Raw genomic sequence first — 6,000 nt, 5'->3', positions numbered from 1 at the left:
CTTGATGATCTGCTCAGGTCCCTTCCGACCCTAGAAACTATGAAACTATAAGGACTGGCCAGTGGGGACCAGGGGAGGACATGGTTACAACATTTATCTGGGGTCAGAAATCCATAGGGGCTTGGTTCTAGTCCCTGCTTCCAGGACTATGCCTGTATTTTATCTAAAAAGTGTTTAATGCAGAATACATAAATAATCCTGGGAGTAAGGACCTAGAAAGCATGACTTCTTCCTTGCTGGGGAGGTGTCTTCCCTCACAGGTGGGTATCCTGTTCCTTCTTGCATGGTTTTGCTCTTTAGTCCAATGTGTTTTGTATAACTTGTTGTCCATTGGCTCTCATCCTACCCCAGAATAGTTCATAATATGATGATAAGAGCAGTCTCCTTTAAGATGGGAGATGGGGGGCAGGGGTTACTTTTCTCAAACTGAAGAGGAAATTGAATTTAGATCTCCCAGGTGAGTCCGCTAACGATTAGGATATTATATAAAAACAAAAGCCATAATTACGCTTATCATCCTTAGCCCTGTCAAGAGGGCTTTTGTTTTTATATAATATCCTAGTGATTAGCGGACTCACCCGGGGAGCTAAATGTACTTTTCTGCACATGCAGAAAAGTAGAGATCCCAGTACCTGGGGAACTTAGCTGGAAAAAAGCATAGATCTCTATAGATTTTCAGACACCTAAGGAGTTGGACAGGGGTTCCTAGGTTCACATTATTTAAAATATGAGTGTTTATACATGTGCTTCAGGAGTAGGGAGAGGGCGCTTTAATTAGAGTGGCTCCAAAAGCCACTCTAATTAAATCGCCTGGAGTGTCTTGTGTATCAGCATCCCCATGTTTCAAAGTGGTGGCAAGGGCACTTTATCTAAAGCTCATCAAATGAAATATTTTGAAGTGCAAGGATGATGATACATGGGACGCTGGAGGCTCCTGGAGCATGGTAAATACCATGCTCCCGCTCTGTGGTTGAGTCTGATTCAATTAATTGATTCTGCTCTGATGCATTGTAATTACAGCGCAGCCTCGCAGCACATGTATATGTGTCCTAAGTGTCTTGCCCAAAGGTTTTATCCACATGCAAACTGTAACATGTTTTAATTAATGTGTTCTTAAAACCATCTTAGTTTTTAAACATCTATGGCTAGACAAAGTCCTAGAATTTAGGAGTGAAAAAGTGACTGATTCTTCTTCTTCTGATTCCAGTAAAATTAAAATTTTTGTGTGTCTTGGATCACAAAATGGGAATTTAGATTATCTCATGGTAATGTGTGCAGCCTACTGGTATAAACAAGTAACTACTTCATAGTTAGGCAACTACTTCACAGTTAGGGCGGCTAGGAGCTGGAACCAACTTCCTAGGGAAGTGGTGCTGGCTCCTACCTGGGGAGCTTTAAGAAGAGGCTTGATGACTACCTGGCTGGACTCATTTGAGTCCAGTCTTTTCTCCCGCCCAGGCAGGGGGTCAGACTTGAAGATCTACAAGGTCCCTTCTGACCCCACTTCTATGATTCTATGAAGTACTAAATGCCTGCACAGTAACCAGAGTTACTGAGCAGTAACATCCCTGAATGGATTTTAGGTGATGCTGGTTGCGCAGGAGTGTCACATCAGCCTTCATGCCATGTGATGCTACTGTGCAGTAGTATCACTGTGTAGTCAGTGTTTTGTGTCGATGCAGCCTGTTTCCACTGTAAGAAACTTCCGTTTTACCTTCTAGGAAACTTTGTGAAACCTCTGCAAAATTTAATGGGTTCTTTATCCAGTAGTCCCACCGATCCACATTGTTACCTGTGGACAAGTCACTTAACTCTATTTCACCCATATATGAAGTGAATATAGTGTTACTGAGCTATGGACTGGTCAGTACAGGAATTTTGACCAAAATATTATGGGCATCAAAGGAATTCAAACCCCTTGGGACTCCATTGTTGCCATCTACATAGTAAAATATATAAGATTATCTTGCTAAATGCACGCACAAATTCATTTTATTTTACTCATATGAGTAATACTATGCCACTGACTTCATAGCATCTCTTCAATTTTAGCAAGGCAAGAGGGATTTTGTATCTGGGTGCCTGTACAAGAGTATGGAGACTGCTCCTGTATAACAGTGCTTTAGAGCAGACTCTATTAATTGAGTTTCCTGGGCTAGGACGGATATTGCACGTAACCCAGTTTAAGTGATCAGAAACTGGTTTAAACCTGTAACAAAGCAGATGTTCAGTGCACATAAACCAGTTTGAAAATGGCTGAAACCAGTTTGAGATAAACCTGGTTGAATGTAGTATCAGACTTAACTGATTTGGGTCAAGCCAGTTTATGCAATGTTTGTCCCAGACCCCTTCCTAGTTTAAATTAAATCAGAGTCCCTCAGCATCTCAGCATGCTTTCTGGGCTGGGCAGGGCGTTCTGCTTTAGAGAGCTGGGCTGGCTCTCCCCTCTGCTCCCTGGCTGCAGCTCTGGCAGAGACTGCAGGTACAGTGTTGCCTGCCTGGCTTCCTCCTCCTCCCCCCATCCTCCTCACTACACCCTGCTGAAGCAGGGATTCCTTGCTCCCCTCTGCCTTACACAGACACCTCTCAACATTAGCTACCACACCGCATGCTGGCTATGGTCCATGCTGTGGGAGACAGGACAAAGGTAGACAGCACAGAGTTGGCTTAGGGGCTTTTGGAGCTAATCAACAGGTAGCTAGCAACATCCCTCTGCTCCTTCTTTGGAAAAAGTTGTTTAAGAAGAGCTTGAACTAATGAGAGCTTTTGTTTTCGTAACGGGCTGATAAACACTGTGTTATAAGCTCCCTGCTGGGCTGCTGTGGGAGTTGGAGGGAATCCCTCCTTAATTGGAGTATACTGCTGGGGCCTGGCCATGTTCCCCTCCCCCCCCCCACTTCAGCGCAGCACTGTAGAAGGGAAGGGAGAGCTGCTCTAGTGCCCCCCAGCTTCTAGCCTGAGCCACTGCAGGCATGTGCCTGCATTTCCTTAATACAGAGGGAATGTCTGTGACTTGTAAATCAGTTCAAGCTAGGCAGGTTTGACTAACCTGCAAAGATTGAATCAATTCATGCTCAGCTTTTTAAATATCTGTCCCTAGTCCTGGAACATAGTAATTACTGTGTTCCAGCAACCTCCCATGTCTCTTGTATCATCATCCCCACACTTCAAAATGGTGGGGAGGGCTGTTGAAGCTGCTCTATTTCAACTGCTGCCCTCCCCCCCACAACCCCAGAGCACATGTAAAAGTGCCCTATAGGTCTGTTATGTATAAATTAAATCTTACCTCACTCTATATTTGCTCAGAAATCTCTTTTTGTTTTGATTGGTAATTTATTTTATATTTGTGAGTAAAGTAAATACCTCCATAGATTGTCTTCTGTTTCTTTGCTGAATATGATTTGTGTATAAAACGCAAGGGATCTAGGCAAATGTTTTCTCTATCCCACCCATTGTATATCTACCTAAAAACACTGGGATTCTGTAAATATTGGAATCAGCTTGATGTTTCCTAATCTTTTACTGACCCTAGTCTTTCTAAATGTATAAAGGACCAGTGAGACAAACTGCCTAGATTTACATTACTAGAAATACTTTCATTATAAAGAACATCAGTGACACCTTAATGAACAAAAGCATTCCGGAAAATAATTACCTTTTTATTTCAATGTCATTATATGAGTAATTGATGTTACAGTTTGTCCTTGTATTCTAACTGAACACCAGCCAGTGTATGATGGTGTAGCTGCATTGGAGTCAATGGAGCTAGGCTGATTTATAACACCCAAAGTTCAGACACCTTATTTCTGAGTTAAAATTAAGTGTAATTTAAATCTTCTCTCTATGCTTTCTTGAGATGCATGTCTTTAACTGTCTTCATATTTTGTTATTACATTTTTATATCTTATGTAGAAAGTATTTGATATTCTTATATACTTAGAAAAATATTGTGATAAACAACTTCCATATATAAAGTGAACTTTAGATAATCAACTGTTCTGAAACTGTAGTTTGGACATCAGATATGTATTTTCTAAGATTTACTTACATTTAAGTAAGAAGATTTTTTTAAAAAGCAGAGATTTTTTACATGTAATTTGGGGAGGGGATAATTTTTCCACCATTTTAAGTAGGAAAAACCAAAACAAGCAAACAATGATAAAAACTTGTAATGGAGATAAGCAATAATTTATTCCTCATTCAGGACCTATGTACTCAGTGAAAGCTAAGAGCATAGGAAAAGGGAATTGCAATGCATTTTTCTTGAGTGATCTTCTTGGAAAGTAAAAGCTAATTCTAGATTATTTTTATTACTTTTTTTAAATACATGATTTCCAGTGAACAACCTGTATAACCTTTTGATTTCTCCCCCCCCCCCCCAATTCTTTCTCATTGGATGGAAGAGGCTGTACTGAACTGCTCTGCTAGCCAGCAGTTGCTAGGCACCAAGTAGGCCGTTGGCAAAAGGAAAAGATAAGTGCAAGGATTTAAAAATACACAAGAAACCATTTTAATTCCTAACCTGCATCATCTGCTTTGAAGTTATCTGATTCTATTATTCTAAAAACAGGCAATTAGTGAAAGCAGTGGGCTAAATTGAACTTACTTTGCTTTATTCGTTGTATATACTATGTTTCCAGAACAGACCTTTAGGTAGTTTGCATTTACTTAGAACCAAAAATACTCAAATGTACATTAGTGATAAGAAGCACAGGCAAAATATTTTTTTACCAATAACAGCTAGATGTACACTGTGCATTCCAGCTGAAATGACTCTGTGTTCTCATTTTTTTTAAGTTGGTTTAAACTCATATAGTAACTTTTCTAGCTCCTTAAACACCCTGCTTATTAATTTGAGAAAATGATATAGACTTGTATCTTAGCATTCAAATATAAATTCTTTAGTTGGTAAATACAAGGCAGAGATTTAATTGTAGAAACTAATGGGATAGAATAAGTAATGGAACAAGTTAAGAAATACATGCTGTTATCTCCTGAAAATTGTCACAAATACCAGTGTTCACCATTTAGACTGTAGATGCAAGTCTTTGACTCCTTAAGGGCCTCTTAGAAGTATGATATACAAAGACAATGGGATTCAGAATTCCTGTTCTGAAGGAAATGCCAACACTTTTTCAAGACAATCAAGACCAAGTTTTATTTCAACTCTGAAATATTTGGCCTACATGAGATCAAAATTACTCAGATTTGATGGGACTGAAATGTTTCATTTAAAACCTATTAATTTTTATGTATAATATTAACGTTTAAATATTTTGTGTATGTCAAGTGCAGAAGAAGAGGAAGATAACTATTTTTGATGGAAATGATGTATATCTGTCTGCCTGATTGATGATAATCTAACATGGAGTTGAATCTACTGGGTCTGTTAAGAAGAGTGAGGAGGAAACAGAGCAGTGGTCTGAAAAAAAGACACCTTGAAAATAAATTCGAGAGTCAAAGGTGTAATAGAAGAATGACTCGGCAGAGGCATAACAGAGCAGCTCCATGCCAGGGACAGCACCAGCTGCTGCCATGCCAATTGTGGTGGTAACTACTACTTTTGCACACTCCCCACAAAGGCAGCACCTAGGGCTGCTGCCCTAGACACCCCACCCTGCCCCCCTCAGTTACGTTACTGGGATTGGGCCATTAATTGGGAAGATATTATTTCTAGGTGCCATGTAGTTAATCAGCTGGTTTGCAAAAGATGAAGCTCTGAGATGAAAATGTTTCTGCCAACTCAGATAGTCATGGAGCAGACTGACAAAGACGGAGGCCTTGTGGGATGTGTGGAAAGCTAGGGTGGCCTAAGGTTTGAGGGAAACAATAAGCCTTAGGTTAATTCTCAGCTATCTAGACCTATTACTATTGTTTTAACCCTTTTTTTCTTATTGCTTTGTGCCTTTGGTGAAGGAAAAAACATGTTTGTTCAGAAGTAGTTTTGATTCACTTTAAACACTTGTTTGTCACAAGCTCCCAGAGGACACCTTCCTGTGA

This window comes from Crocodylus porosus, unplaced genomic scaffold (assembly GCF_001723895.1).
Source record: "Crocodylus porosus isolate Cpor-Errol unplaced genomic scaffold, CroPor_comp1, whole genome shotgun sequence".
Lineage (NCBI taxonomy): Eukaryota > Metazoa > Chordata > Crocodylia > Crocodylidae > Crocodylus > Crocodylus porosus.
The sequence above is the reverse complement of the archived record's forward strand: the minus strand, read 5'-3'. Positions refer to the sequence as shown.